Here is a 17,501-nt window from a genome sequence, read left to right as displayed (position 1 = left end):
GAGTTGACAGTGCCAGACTGTATATCCCCAGCGGAGTTGACAGTGCCAGACTGTATATCCCCAGCGGAGTTGACAGTTTCGGATTGTATCTTCCCAACAGAAGCAGCTGCTCCTCAGAGTTCGATGCCAGATCGATGATTTCGACGCCAAATCCACGGTCTCTTTCCTTGTAGCAGAATCTCGGTACCGTATCGGTGTTTACTTCCCCTACTAAGTCGTCTCTCTCGCAGATTATGGTTGCCAGAACCGCTATCGCTTTCCTCAGCAGCAAGCTTTCAGTGTCATTCTCTCCCCAGTCAGAGTTTCGGTATGTTGTTATTGCCAGAACACCGCATGGCCGGTCATTTCCCCACAAAGTTCATTGTGCTGTGCATCTCCAAAGCAGTGCCAGGGTCCAGAAGATTGTAATCATTTCCCCGAAAGGATTCCTTGCCTCGGCTTGGCATTCTCCCCAGCATTTCGCATCCCTGCATGTAGAATCATATTGCATTGCATCCTCCCAAATCGCGTAGCATTTCCATTTTCATGGAGCATTACGCCATTGAAAAATTCAAACATACGCATGCGCATCATAAAACGTTCTCGGTATCCCAAGTGATAAGCCAGAAGTTTGTTTCCAGTACTCAGACTAAAGGTCGTTCATAACTCATCCTTTATTATTCCCAGCAGGGGTCGTTGGCCCACGTGCCGCCTCAATTATCCTTTTCCCTATTTCTGCCGATGCTGACAGGCATGAAAGTTTTTCCGGTATCCAGACCGAAGTGGCATTCAGGCCAATTTTCCGATATTCAGATCGAAGAAATTTCCGATGTTCAAGTCGATGCAACTTGTGGCATTCAGGCCAGTTTTACGGTATTCAGACCGAAGTGGCATTCAGGCCAATTTTCCGATGTTCAGATCGAAGAAGTTTCCGACGTTCAGGTTGACGCAACTTGTGGCATTCAGGCCAGTTTCCGGTATTCAGACCGAAGTGGCATTCATGCCAATTTTCCGATGTTCAGATCAAAGAAGTTTCCGACGTCCAGGTCGATGCAACTTGTGGCATTCAGGCCAGTTTTCCGATGTTTAAATCGAAGAAGTTTCCGACGTTCAGGTCGATGCAACTTGTGGCATTCAGGCCAATTTCCCGGTATTCAGACCGAAGTGGCATTCAAGCCAGTTTTCCGGTATTCAGACCGAAGTGGCATTCAGGCCAGTTTTCCGATGTTCAGATCGAAAAAGTTTCCGACGTTCAGGTCGATGCAACTTGTGGCATTCAGGCCAGTTTTTTCCAGTATTCAGACCGAAGTGGCACTCAGGCCAGTTTCCCGGTGTTCAGACCGATGTTTGATAATCTAGTATCTCCCAATGCTCAGATCGAAGTCTTTTCTAGTATTCAGACTGATGAGCGGCATTCAGGCCGTGGTTATTTTTGTGTTACCATTTATTTTGGTATTCAGGCTAACATTCTCTTTTTCGGTGTTCAGACCGATTCTCACCGTACCAGACGGATTCTTTTTTCAAGACCACCTCTTTGCCGGTTCTGACAGGCATTACTACTTCACTTTTTACTTCAGTGTAAATTTTCGGGCTTTTATGGTATTCAATCCTTTGATACCCCGAAAGTGTGAAAGTCGTTGCTATCTTCCTTTCGGGTCTCCAGTTGATTGAAAAGTGACAGCTGTAATACCCCAAAATTTACCCTTCATTTTTTTTGGAAGCACGGGATTTCGTTTCACATTGCATTAGCATCATACTAGGTCATACTCATTGCATACTTCATTAGTGACATGGAAATTAGGGTTTGATTGATCACTCCTTAACAGAAGGAGCCCACACAAAGCAAGACTGAGAATTGGACTTCATTCTCCAAATATACAAGTCTCAAGGGTCTCAAGGTGGTCCAAGTATCTTATTGTGGTCTACAGTTCATCGGTGAAAGATCCAGAGCTATCAGAGTGTGCATCTGGATTTAATCAGGAAATTAGGGTTTCATGGCTACCTGCAACAGGCAAGGTTTTGTTGGAAGTGAAGGAGCTTATCCATGTCATGGTTGGAGAGGCATCTTGGTCTAGAAAGACTCATAATTATCTCAGAAAGATCCATTGGCAATCAGTGCAATTAGTTCTTGATCATTGTGCCCTAAAACTAGGGTTTGGTATAAAATCAGTTTATTTCTGATTCTTTAGGTGAAACTCTTTTCCATGGCCCTCCATATGTCCACAAGGGTCTACATACAAAAAATCAGCTCTTTATTTGAGCCAGAGGTGCTTCAATTGATCAATGGAATCGGGAATCAAATAGTTTGGGAAAAGTCAAATGTGGGGCCAGAAAAGTCAACTCCTGACATTTTGAGAGTGGAATCTCAAAATCCATGTCTAAGGGAGCCTACATGTGAAATTTTATCAAGGTTGGATCATGGATTCATCATTTAATCAGGAATTGAAAAAGTTACTTAATTTGGAAATGGTTGACTTTCCATTTAGGGCAAGTTTTTCATGGTTGTTGCACTCACTTTAAGCCTATTTTCCATCAAGATGAAAGCTCCATTTGAAAATTTCTCTAACAAGAAAGTTGTTCCTCTTGTTCCAAGCTTTCTAGAGATATAAAGTTTGCTCCATTTTGATCAATATTGAGAAAGTTATGCTTGTTCAAAGTAAGACATTAGTTTAGGACACTTAGAAAATTTTCTAAGTCCAAAATCTTCAAAGTTTGTCAAGACTTTTTGGCCAATTTTATTGCACTTCAAGGCATCTTTTGAAAATACTTTCTTCATAACAATTACACCTTGCCATGTCCTATTTCACATACTTTTGGAATCATCCCATTTGGATCATTGGTTTGGGAGATGCACTCATCTAAAGTTGGCATCATGAGCTGAATTTCTAGGCAGCATGTTAGGCCAAACTGGCCCTACAGTTTTTGCAGTGGTGAAACTTGAACTTTGAGGCTATTTTTCACATTCTTCCACTCATCATTTCAACTTGTGCCCAACATGAAAGATGTTAAGCTCTATGAACTCTTCCTACTATTTGCATTGCCTTGCCATTTGGTCATGTACTCATCAAGATACAAGGTCACAAAGTCACCCTGTTGGATTGTTTCCTAGCCAGACCAAGACAACCAATAAAGCTGCAAAATCGACCAACCATCTTTTTTTACCTCATTTGGCCATGTACCTTTGTTTCTACTCACTTAAACTTTGCCAAAATGAGCCATTTCTTAATACCACCTCACATTGTGACTTTTGCTCCAAATGCACATAACCAAATCAGATTGGATTTAAGCCCATTAAGGACACCTTGAGCCAACATATATAAGCTTGTAAACCCTAATCTGAAGTTGTGGTGGCTGCTATTTTCGAGCTAAGCAAGAGCAAGCAAGGCAAGCAAAAGATCCATTTCATTCCTTTTCCATTTTCACAAGTTCTTGAAGTTTCAAAGCACCCCATTTCCTTCCATCCTCTCCAATACCAAGAGGCAGTGGACCTTACATCCATTAGGTAAGCTTTCTAATCAATTCCCATGATTATGGCTTTGCTCATTTCATGCTCATACCATGCTTACCATGTTCATGCTATGCTTGTTACTGTTTTTTTTCATGCCATTCCATGCTTGCTTTATGTTGTCAACAATATGCCATGCTTGTCTATGAAGCCCCCACCATGAGGCATTGTTATTGAGATTGAGTTTATGCTGTTGTTTTCTGTGGCATCCGTGTTCATATGGTCGCCTTGTTGTCCATTTTTCACTATGTTTAAGTCACTATTTTTAATGAAATAAAGTACCATGGTGTTCTACTCATTTTGCACTTGAACTTTGCTTTTTACTTCGTGCCATTTGGTGAACCATAGCATGAGCAATCTTGGTTGGAAGATTGGGAAGGCTTGCTGCATTTTTCGCGTTTTCTTTCATTTGCATGGGGTTAAGGCTTGGCATGGGAAGAAGATGGGGACGTGTCACGCTGTGAATCGCTAGATCATGCATGCGTGATATGATCCTGGCCATTGGTTCGTTTTTTGTCATTTTGTGACTTAAGTAAGGTGACCGGTCGATGCACATGTTACATGATTTAATAAAATATACATTTATTTTTTGTGTCATGCCTGAATATTCATGTTGGACTGGGCTTCCTACGCGCTATCTGCACCTCCCACATGCCTGGCCCATTAATTCATTTTATTTTCTTTTCTTAATTCTTATTTTTATTTTCTGTTTTGTTTTTTTAATTAATAAAAATATTTTATTTATTCATAAAAATACCAAAAAATACTTTTCACATTTCTTAGCGTTTTATTTAATTTTATTTAATTTTTATTTTCATATTTATTTAATGTTAATATTTTATTTCAATTATTTATTTCAAGTGGATCATTTTAATACACATTTATTTCTTGATTTTATTTTCATGACTTAGAATTATTTTCAGGTTTTGATTTTTGGGATGAGGGTTGACCAATGTCTCATGGTTAACCTGACCTTTTCTTGGGATTTTATTTCCCATTTTTAATTTATTCTTGATTTATTTCTAACCTAGTCTTATCAATTGACTTTTGGTTTGACCTATGTTTTGTTTTAATTAATTCACGTGCCAATTTTCATTATTTTTAAAATATTTTTGGGGGATGATGATATCCTGACCCCACCTTACTTAGTTTAATTTTTCATAATTTTATTGATTGATTTACTATTTATTTGACATTTTTTAAGTTGACTTTTCTATGATCGATGTTTGACTTAGGGATTGCTTATGGCAATTGAAGAGATCTTTTGATCCTCCCTTATCCATCTCATATGTCATGTATTAGAGGCATTTCATCTCGATTTTATTTGATCCTTGCATCATTTCCCGATTAAATTATTCAGTGATCCTTTGTGTGCATAATGTCATCTGTCTGATTCATCTGATATTTTTTATACTTGTTTCTTTCATCCATGCTTCTATTGTTTGATTGTATAACATGTTTATACTTCTCATGCATTGTCTAATACTCCTTAATTTCATTATTTGATTATTTGATTTGATTATATACATGGTTGTTTGTCTTATCTGTTTGATTAACTGTTGCCTACTTGTATGATGTATGAGGCATATATTCTTATTTGTTTGATTGCCATGAACAACCCCCATTCATAACAAATGTACCCCTCTCCCATGAAGTGTATAATGTTTATTCTTTCATTCTTTATTCATCTGTTAATGCAAAATTAAAACGAACATCCGATAACCATTTCAAAACAAGATCAAAACCTCGATCCAACGTCGAGTAATCATTTTCAAAACTTAACAGAACCAGCACGTATTCATCCATCCTTTTGTAAGTCGATTGCTTCATGCATCGCCATTTCTCTTGTAAGTCGATTGCTTCACGCATCGCCATCTACCTGTAAGTCGATTGCTTCATGCATCGCCATCTACCCTTAGCCGTGACTCCTCTCCTTGCTCCATTCGTCAATTCTTGTTCCGTTTAGGTATCACCCATTAGGTAGAACCCTTTGTATGATAACATAGGTAGGATTCCCTTATTCTTTGTATGATAACATAGGTAGAATTCCCTCTTTCTTTGCATGCTAACATTAGGTAGATGTTCCCATTTGTAAATCCTAACACATAGGTCCATATTGCATGACAACTCTAGGGTAGAGCTTCCCCACTTTTTAGACCTTCCGTGCGTCTCCGATCTTGTGGCATGTCAATCCGTCCTATTGCAAAGAGGTAACTGCCTAAGACTCGATTCAGCGAGCTGCGACACCTACTGCTAGGATGTGAACACATTGCCCACTCTCCTTTGACACAACTGGTGTCCCCCTTTGTAAGTCCATGTTCAGACGGCAATCCTTAGCCCCTAGTCAGCCGAACTACGACAACTCTGATTCTCATGTTCAGATGAGATACGTAGGCATGAGATGCGATGTCTTGCCGAGTTTTTGACTGACAACTAACAACTAATCCTTGTTTGTTTTCGCCCTTGTTGCGATTCTTTTCTCTCGCCCTCGTTGCGATTGAGACCTTCCCTTTCTCTTTCCCTAGTTGCAATCGAGACCTTTGTTCCCGTAGTTAGCTGAACTACGTTTTGCTCTTATTCTCATTCCAGATGAGATACGTAGGCATAAGACGCGATGTCTTAGCGAGCACACTTCTCTTTAACCCATAGGTAGCCGAGCTACGAAGACTCTGATTCTCATATTCATACGAGATATGTATACAGTGGATGTGATATTCGTGCGAGTCATTTTCTTTTGACCCCTCTTTTAGTAAATAGTACATTAGATATTCACACACCCTTTAGACAAGAACAACAAGAGTGGATCCCGTAGAGTACTACGGATGCGTAGGGGTGCTAATACCTTCCCTTCGCATAATCGACTCCCGAACCCAAGATTTGGTTGCGAGACCTTGTCTTTTCCTTTCCTTTTTCTTCAGGTTTTCTTCGAGCGTTTCCTTTCCCTCCTTTGGGATAAATAACGTACGGTGGTGACTCTTCTGTTTATTCTTTTTTCGCCGGTTGTATTTTTCGATTCTATTTTTTTTAGGTTGCGACAAGGGGGAAGGACCTATCTCAATCATAGTTGTATTGGTTCATCTGACACAAGGTCATTGATGAACCATTTAGCCTTTAGACATTAGAGATTTCATTGGTCAAATGAGGGAATGGGAAAGAATAGGGATGAAGATAAAGAGGGAGGAGAAGATAGAAACACAAATTGATCATGTGAGGAATTTCATCAAATCAAAACCATCCATTCATTTTGGGAGATGGAATGTACATTTCATCAATCCCCTAAATCCAATGGTTTTGATCCAACAAAAGTCAAATCAACCTTGACCAAGGCCCAAACAGAAAGTCAAACATCACAAGACCATGAGAATGGATCAACAATATTTTGAACATTTAATCAATTAAATATCCAATTAAAAATGAATTAAAATACATTTTAATTTGGTCAAAACCTAAAATCCCTTCAAAACACCAAATAAATGGCCAAGGGATTTATCCTAGGTCAAACAAGGTCAAAGGACCTTAGACAAAAAAAATCACAATTTTTAAAAAGTCAGAAGTATTTTTAAACAATTAAAAATATGCATAAAAACATTTAATTCTTGAAAAATACCAAAATTAATCCAAGAAATAATTTTATTTCAAAATATGGAAAAGAAAAATATTTAAAGATTTTTGGTGAAAGTCCCGTATTTTTTGGATTAAAAATGAAATTTATATGAATAAAATAAAATAAGAGGATTAAATGAAAAATCAGAAATTCAAAAGAAATTAGAAAAAAACAAGGGTCACCAGATCTCCCTCATCAATTGAGGTGACAGATCTGATGGCCACGCGTGTGCTGTCCATGGTGGACTCAAGTCAATGCAACACACGCTTAGTAATTAAAAAGGAAGGTTGAGATTAAAACATGAGATGATGATCAAATGGTTTTAGACACGCCAATACACCATCAGAGATAGGGCTCCGATCATCTTCTCATGTGGACCTGACCGGACTGGTCCACCTTCAACTTAATGAAAAATGAAAAACAAGGACACTATTTCAAAGAGAAAATGCTCAGAGGCTCGAATCTGACATTAATTTTATCCAATTCCAAGTATATAAAAATATACAGGGATTTGAATTTTGAGGATCATAAACTGAGTTGCTTCGATTTGACCTGAAAGCAGCTCAATCTTGTTGCCTACATTGGTAGGACTTCAGCCAACCAAATATCAAAGAGAATGGTAAAGAATTGAGACAGAAGTGAAATTAAAACTCGATTTTCAATTGAAAACCTTCAAGTTTATCCTCTAATGATGAAGGGTAGGGTTGTAGGATCAAAGCTTGGGCAAGGTGTCCATAATTCTGAGCATGAGGCAATGTATTTATAGGTTGAACAATTCATTTCCACACACTTCCATCAAAATGCCAAAAATAGTAATTCTCACTTGCATGGATGCATGGGCATGTGATAGGCCCATGAAATGATGTCAAAAGGTCCAAAGTTGATCATGAGTAATGTTGAAAGTGTGTCATGAAGCCATGCATTTGGAATTGGGAAATGGTCATGAGATTCATCCAAATGGGACCTTGAAGAAAAGCCATGCGAAAGTTATTCAATCCTTTTCTAAATGAAGTGATTTTAGACTTTTTGGAAAGGTGAGATCAAGGGTAACAACTTTCATGTTTAACACTTTTCTGTTTGAAGCTTGTATCATGATGAATTATGAGGTGGAAGTTTGGGGAATCAGACATAATTGAAATTTTTCTAAGTCCCAAGTCAAATGTTCACTTCTTCCACCTTGAATACCTTTTTCTATGAGATTCAAATGGAAAAAGTTCTTTCATAAAAGTTTTATATCTTTCAAACCTATTCAATTTAGTCACAAATTTGACCTCATTTGAATTTGGCATGAAGGAGTTATTCATTGTAGAAGTTGAAGAATCTCTTGTTCAATGGTAATGGCCCAAAATGACCTATAAGGTTCCCTCTTGGCACATGCCCTTGAAAGTTGAATTTGAAGTTTCTCAAAGAATAAAAGTTGTATAGGACATATTGAAATTGATCATTAAACTTGGATGACCTTCATATAATAAAAATTGAGCAAGTTATGGTCCTTGGAAGTTGACTTCCTAACTAGAAAAACTAAATCTTGACCTCAACATGAAAGATGTTTGTAATGTCATAAGGAGTAAATTGTATCTTTGAATCATTTTCATATGACAAAAATTGTAGGAGATAGGGTCTAGGGAACCCCAGTTTTGACCAGTTGACTTTCTCTGGTCAACCACCATGAACTAACTTGCAAACTTGAATTTCTCTTGATCTTTTGGACTCATGGATGATCACATATGCATAATATGATGTAAAATGAAGTATCCCTTGATATGTTGGACCAATTTTTTAAGAAACTTATTGAGGAAGTCACACAAGATACCCAGATGAATTAGGGTTTCCAAGGTAACCTATCTTCAAACTCTTGATGATTTCTTGATCCAAATGATAAATGAAGAAGATGGGGATCCATATATGATTTATAGAACCATGGTGAAGCATATCTTTATTAATCTCCTTGCGCTGAGGGTCACAAACCCTAGTTGTGAGCTTGATGAGGCATTGGTGGATGCACACATTACCTACAAAAGGAACAAAGTTATACATAGACATATTTTTGGTATTTTTGTTAGTAAATAATGAAAAACAAAGTATGATGCAATCAAATATGCTTGGTGATCTCTCTAAAAGAAAACCCAATGAATGAGGGGTAAGTAGGATGCCAAAGTGTGATCCCAAATCCAATGCATATGATGAGATAGCATGAGGGATCTTAGGGTCAAAATTGGGGTATTACAGCTGCCCCTATTTAAGGATATTCTAACTGAGGATGTGAAGGTTAAAATCTTCGTATCAACTCAGTATAATGGACTTAAATAACAACATCTAGAAACAAATTTTGATCCCTAAGAGACCTCATGATGCATATGATATGAGTGTTAAAATAATCTTTGTGGGGAATATATTGCCACAAAGGAAAAGAATTTGGAAGAGACTGAAAGTCATCAGGAGTACAATGCATTCCATAAGGAAAACCCACTGAGGAGACAAAGACTCTGGGGGGAATAAAAGCTATGCGTAGGCCAGACTATAACTTAAAAACTGCTGGAGACACAAAGGGATTTCCGTGAAAATAAATCACTGGAAGGACTCGGTCTGGGGATAAGGGAAATCTGCAGGGGAGGCGGGTAGATTAGAACAAAGCTAAAATACTCGAATCAAACAGGAAAAGGCGATTCCACTGAGGAAATACACACTCAAACTCAACTGGGGAAGAATGAACTTCAACACAGGAGTATCAGAGATATATTATCTATTACCGGTTACTGGGTATGAGGATAATATACTCTGACAGAGGGACACTCGTTACCGGTTAGGGTAAACATATCAAGGATGACTCGCTGAGGAAAGAAAATGTGTATCCATTACCTATTACTGGGTAAGAATAACCTATTAGGAAAAGAACTCAAATAGGATTTACAACTACCGGTTACTGGGCAGAAGATCAAAGGGAGAGTATCCGTCACTGGTTAAAGTGAACATATCAAGGATAAACTCAAAGGAGGAATATCCGTCATCGATTAGGATGAACACATCAAGGATAGATCATGGGGGCAAAGAGGAAGAATATCCGTTACCAGTTAGGGTAAACATATCAAGGATAAACTGCCTGGGAGAAATAGGAATTATATCTACAATTACTGGATAGAATACCAAAGAGAGAACATTTGTCACCAGTCAAAGTGAACATATCAAGGATAGACTCAAAGGAGAAAGATAGAATATGAATTACAATTACCGGTTACTAGGTAGAATACCAACAAGGGAGAGAAAATATGTCACTGGTTAAAGTGAACATATCAAGGATAAACTCTCTGGGGAATGAAATAGGGATTATAGCTACCTTTTTTTACTGGGTAGAAAACCAAAAAGGAAGAATATCCATCATCGGTTAGGATGAACATATCAAGGATAAACCACCTGGGAAAACGTGGAAACGAATCCGCTGGGTAAAGAAAATGAGGTAGATTACATTTTATCGGGTATTGGGAAAAAGTGATATACTCAACAATCGAGAAGGATATTACCAGTTACTGGGTAATAAACTCTCAGAGGACCAAAATATCCATCTAGGTAATAACTAGAAAGAAACAGTCAAACAAACACTCAACCCAATGGGGATATAACTCGAGGGGAATGGTTTCATCCAGATAATTAACTGGTGAGGAAACTGAAATAATAATCATCCACGAAGAAATAACTCAGTGGGGAATGAGAAAGGTTAAACTCTTTCTGCTTAATGGGCTGACACTCTATAATTGAAGGAGGACATACACACCAAATCGACATGGAGATGATATCACCAAGGAAGGGGGGGTCAAAAGAAAAATCAATGCGATAAAATGCACAATGAAATAGCTGATGTTGTGTTTTATGCGTGTATAATGCATGGGTATGATCATGATTATGTTGACAAAACAACACAAAGGGTACAAATAACTAAAGCTAGCAGAAATATACCCGAATGTATCACACGCTCGAACATACAACAGAGTCGCCATCGAACTTTATTTATTCCCGAAGGAAAGAGAAAAAATCGATAAAACCCGGGGGAAAGAGATATGCTGGGTAAATAAGTTGGTTATGCAAGGGGAAGGTATTAGCACCCCAAACATCCATGGTACTCCATGGGAACCGTTTTGATTGTTCTCGCTCGAATGGGTGTTAGATATGAAGGTTACTTGCAAAAGAATGGGGGAAAAGGAAAAGAAATAGATAAAATAATCGGTGAGGATTGAGGCTCTCATGCCTACGTATCCTCATGGTGTAATGAGGAATTCAGAGCTCCGTAGTTCATGGAACTAGTGGTAGGAGATGAAAAGAATTATGATCAAAGTATGGTCTGAACCAAAGGACTGTATGATTTGAACTCCAACAAGGGGTGAAAACGTGAACCCAAGAGTAAAACTGGTATGTGTCATACCCCAATGTTGTCCGGGCATATTTAAATTCTCGTAGAATTAATTTCATTTTTAATTTAGCATCATATGCATAACATGACATACATTTGCATCATGAATAAACACCTAAAATGTCAGTCAGAATGAATTTATTGAAAATACAGACCAATCAATGGAATCATTTCTCGAGAATAGGCAAAATCAGCAGCTCCTGTTTCGGTTATATCTTGACCCGCCCGAGCCTTTTAATTGGCGCAAAATTATTTCAGAATTTGAGGAAAAGACTATTTTTTTTATAAGTATGTTCTGTGCTGACAATTTTAGTGTGACTGGTTTAATTTTCCGAATAAAATTTGCACTCGATTTTTATTTTTTAATTGATCAATAATCCTTGGCTTAGTTATTTAATTAAAACAATTAAATTTTATTTAAGTTAAATATTAGTTAACATTTCTTTTTTATGATTTGTTATTCAATAATAGTGTAAAAATAAATATATTTTTTTATTGGACAGCACATTAAGTCCCACTCATACTCCTCACGTTTCTCCCTAAATCTCCAACGGACACTCACGACACCTCACACTAAATGACAAAAATCCTCACTATATCTCTCCATTTCCAACAAACTCTCTGCACACACATCATTCACTCAGAAAAACTTTTCTCATTCTCCCTCCCTTCTCCACGCGTCACGAATTCTCTCTCCTTATCCTCACCACGTGTCTCTCAACAAACTCCACTGATATTTCATTCACTCACCTTCCAGCTCCCTCACTCTCTTGCTCCTCCTCACAAATCACTCTGCAAAAACCCTCACGCCCACTCACTCACATTCTTCACTCTCTTCACTACCCACACGAAACCCACCGTGAACCGCTTCGTCATTGACCACGACCCAAATCGTCTCCGCCGCTAGCACCCATTAACGCCTCTCAAACCTTCGACCTTCATCGACCATCAACCTTCATCGACCACCATCTTCCATCATTACACCTCCGCAGAACAACCTAAATCGCTCAATCCGTCTTCATCGCCCTCCACCTCCGCGTAAACCAACGCCACCATTTCAACCATCAAAGCTCCACCTTCCTTAACCAACACCACCATCTAAAACCTAACCTTCTCCGCCACCACTCCAAAACGAAACCCCACCAACACACTCAAAACCTCACTCACTCAAACAGAACCCTCGTCGTTGCCGTTACCCTTCAGCGACCAAATCTCCATTTTTCGCTCACATCCGCTCATTACCGAAACCCCAGTCGCGACCTCATCACCACCGTAACTTCACTATCGGTCGGGCAGCGATTTCTGCTACAGATCCTGTTTGAAGGTCGCATGGTTGAGTGCCAAGATTCAAACGTTGGACCGTCGATTTAGACAAGATGGCTTCAGGATTGTGTAATGTCATTGCAAGGCTGTTCGTTTGTTTGATCCAAACCGAGTTCGACCTTTCCGTTAAGAGCAACGTCAACAACATAAGATTGCTCGAAGAGATCTCATTTATCGGTTGGGTTGGTTTTTCTAATCGATTATGTCTTGACCTGTTTGTTAATATTTTTGTTTCTGCATTTCAATATCATTCTCATGAGCTTGATGTATTGCACCTTGTTTCCCTCTAGTTTGAGTTGGTTTTATTATACCTTTGTTGATTCTCTTTGATGAGTTCTATTTTTGGGACCTATAAGTTCTTTCGATCATTCTAAAGCAAATATAATAAATGAGCATTCCTTCCATTTCTGTTTAGTGGCATTGATTTGAATAAAGCGGATCCGAATTCGACATCTACCAGTTTGGTGTATGTTACGGATTCCAAATTCATCATTATAGTTTTGACAAATTTCTGGAAAAATTGTTCATACTTAAGTGACGTTCATGGTATTCCTCGTTATTTTGTGTATGTGTATAGAATGGGGTACCGGAATGTTATGCAATTCATTTTTAGGGATGGAATTTAACCTCTCTTATTTTACAGTGTAAATGTTGGATGCTGTTCATGTCTCATTTCCAATTTCCGTTCTCCAAGAGAAATGTTGAAAAGTCTAAACAATGGGCCTAGTATATGATAAATCTATTTGGTGTAGTTTCTTGTTTGAGTTTTCATATTCGGGTATTTTTTGCTAAAAAGTGGTATGTCCATTACACTTCTGGAAATTAGTAATATGTAGAATATAGTTTTGAGTTATTATTATTCTACCTTATCACGCCAAATTGAGTTAAAAACTGTGGGTTCGACAATTTCATGTCGGTTTACCGCCAAACTTCAATACACTAATTGTATGACTTCACCGCGTTATGAATTCACGAATGACATCAATTTTATTGTCATTTCGTCTAAACCGGTTTTGGGAGCACATTGTGACCAATTTCATTCAATCCATTAAAATAACATTGCTAAAATATTTTCTATCACTTTTAATTAAATTAAGTTGAATTTTGATTAATTAGTTAAATCCGATTGATTAAAATTAATTAACTTAATTAGTTTGATCCAGTTCCAAACCATCTTTTCATAAATAAATTCAATTTCAATTCATCATACAACACAAACCAATTTCAAAAAGCACAAACCACAATTCTCGATTCAAACATCGAGCCCATTTCAAAACACCCTTGTAAGCCGATTGCTCTTCGCATCGCCATCAACCTCACATAGCTTACTCTTGGGCTTCCTTACAATGAAACCTACTTGGTTATTGATTAATCGAGTAGATGAAATAATACACTAAATTCATTTCAAATATAACACAAATTCAAATCAATTTTCAAACCATTTAACTTTTAAAGGATTTTCTCTTAACATAAGTTTGGGATGAAAAGGAGATAGGAGGCGTACGCTTCACTATTTCTCAATTACTCGAATAATTAGCGTACGCCATATTGCGCGAGTTCCTGTCACCCGATTAAATCTTAAATCACACAATTTCAAATCATTTCTACAAATTCCAAATCCTTTTAATTCCATATTTTGGATGAAAAGGGGAATAGTGAGCATCCGCTTCATTATCCCTCGATTATTCGAATAATTGGCGTATGCCATATTGCTCGGATTTTCGTCATTCAAATCAAAACCATAATCATACAATTTCAAATCATTTCTACAAATTCCAAATCTTTTTAATTCCATATTTCAGATGAAAAGGAGAATAGTGAGCATCCGCTTCATTATCTCTCGATTATTCGAATAATTGGCGTACGCCATATTGCTCGAATCTTCGTCATCAAATCAAAACCACAATCGAATAAATCAAAACCTACCAATCCAACATGAAAACATATCTTTTACAATTTAAACTTCGGATGATAAAAGATGAGAGGCGTACGCCTCGCCATCTTTCGATTATTTGAATAATTGGCGAACGCCATATTGCACAAATTATCGACTTCCGATTAAAACACGCTAAATAAACTTGGATAAGAGAATAGGTGGCGTACGCCTCGTTATTCTTTGGATAAGCAAGTAGGGGGCGTACGCCTCACTACCGTGCATATTCAACATCCACAAACAAATTTTCAAAATAATTCGAACGAAAAGGGACTAGAAGGCGGACGCCTTATTATTCCTCGAAAGAATTGGACGATTGGTGAACACCACATTGCTCAATCTCTCGTCGTTCTTCAAAAAACATCTCAAACAAATCAAATCTAATTTCTCGCCCCCGAGCGATCGAAACCAAAAACATCAAACACATCAGTTCAACTCGTCACCCCCGCGTGACCAAAACCTCTTTAAAAGAACACTGTCAATCCTTTCTAATGCGCACAACAAACCAGTGCTAGAGCCTCCACCGAGAGTAGACAAGCCAGCGTTTAGCCATTAGAACGCCGACCTACACAGTCGTTCATCAAAACCAAACACACAAAATATTCGTAGTAGCCCGAACTACGAATGCTCTGATTTCCTTATTGCACCATAAGGATACGTAGGCAGGAGATTGCTGTATCTTCGCGAGCACACTAATAAAAAACCTCCCATTTCCCCTTCCTGAGGTCTTCATCCATATCTATCATCAATTCTAATCACTCGAAGCAAGCAGATAAACAGTCAATTAACAATCAAATAGCAAAATCAGACTAAAAGGTTCCCGTTGAGTACAACGGACGTGAGGGGTGCTAATACCTTCCCCTTGCGTAATCGACTCCCGAACCCGAATATGGTTGCGACGACCATTATTCTTACTTCTAAAGGTTTTCTCAATATTTTCCTATTCCTTCATTGGAATAAATAAAGTTCGGTGGCGACTCTGTTTCGAACAACATTTTTTCCGCGTCCTATCGCGAGGGATCGCATTATCATCATTTTTGAGGTGCGACAGACTGGCGACTCTGTTTCGAACAACATTTTTTCCGCGTCCTATCGCGAGGGATCGCATTATCATCATTTTTGAGGTGCGACAGACTGGCGACTCTGCTGGGGAGCCTGCTCCAAGCAAGAGAGAGTCTAGCCTAACTTAGTCTGATTTTGCTATGACTGTTGGAAGATATTCTTTCTTTCCATGTTTATCTCTCTATATTTTATTATGTTGCTTGTATATAATTTGCCTTGATACTTTGATATGGGGCTTGATGTTTGCTGTGAGATAAGCTCCATACCCGAGCTTCGAGAAAAAACATAGAACCCGGAGTTGTGTAGTATTGAACTGGGGGGTGTACACCTCATTGGGACAATACGAAGACTCCACCTAGAGTAGATCTATTTGGAGTTTCCATCACAATATGGCTATCCCATTATTGCGGGGAGGTTCTAAATACGATCCGTGACTCTAGGAACCTCGCCTTAAACCCAAGTTTTGTTTTCATGATTGGTGATTGTGTAGTATTGAACCGAAGGGTCTACACCCTGTTCGAACAATACGAGAATCCCACTTAGATTAGATCATTTCAGAACTCCCATCACGATGTGGCTAGCCCACCATTGCGAGGAAGTTTTGAACTTGATCCGTGAGTCTGAGTTCCTTCCTTGAAAACATAACTTTAGAACCTACCTTTGGGAATTTCTAGTAATCAGAGAAACCCGTACTTCTTCCTGTTATCCCGACGTACACAACGTATGAATAATCTCGAGTATTTTCATTCCTTTATGGAAAACATGGCAGAATTTCATGCATTTTGCATATCATCAACATGCATTGCATATCATTGTCCAGAAACAAAAAACTCACACCATATTCTACCCTTTGTCCAGTAACACTGACTACTCGACACCGGTACGAGACACGCCGCAACTACAAGATGACACTTGAACAGCTTGAGGAAAACCAAGTTTCGATGAGGACCGACATTGACTCCATGCAGGCAAAGATGGATCGCTTGCTGGAAACCATGTTACTCTTGGCCCAGAAGGAGAAAGATGCTGAGACTAACGCTGAAGCCAGGAAAGTTGCTGCCGAGTTTGGATCGCCATCACTTAGCATCCCTGGAGTAACTAACCTTGATGGTAATCCCGCCCAGCCTAGAGGAGGACCGATCCCTATTCCTGTTCCCATGGTCAACATGAACCCCCATGAGCATTCTGCTACATCTGCTCGACACGGATCTGTGATAGGTGATGAAGATCCATATGACGCCTTCTTCATGCCACAACCAGCCAAACCTGCTGTTGGAGATCTCCCAGACCCAACTGTTGATAGACTCCACGCTTTGGAGGAAAAGTTTAAGTCCTTGGAGGTTCACACTACTCCCGGTTTGGACGCTGTTGATATGTGCCTGGTGCCAGGACTCGTGATTCCACAAAAATTCAAAGTCCCAGACTTTGACAAGTACAAAGGGATCAGTTGCCCGAGAACTCACCTTAGAGCCTACTGTCGCAAAATGGCTGCCCACATCAGTAATGATCAACTCCTGATTCATTACTTCCAAGATAGTCTCAGTGGGGCATCCTTGGAGTGGTACATGCAACTAGAGAGAGGTCAGGTCCAGTCATGGAGAAACCTTGCTGAAGCCTTCCTTAGGCATTATCAGTACAATACTGATTTAGCACCTAATCGCACACAGCTGCAAGACATGACTCAACGCAACAA

This window comes from Lathyrus oleraceus, chromosome 4 (assembly GCF_024323335.1).
Source record: "Lathyrus oleraceus cultivar Zhongwan6 chromosome 4, CAAS_Psat_ZW6_1.0, whole genome shotgun sequence".
Lineage (NCBI taxonomy): Eukaryota > Viridiplantae > Streptophyta > Magnoliopsida > Fabales > Fabaceae > Lathyrus > Lathyrus oleraceus.
The sequence above is the reverse complement of the archived record's forward strand: the minus strand, read 5'-3'. Positions refer to the sequence as shown.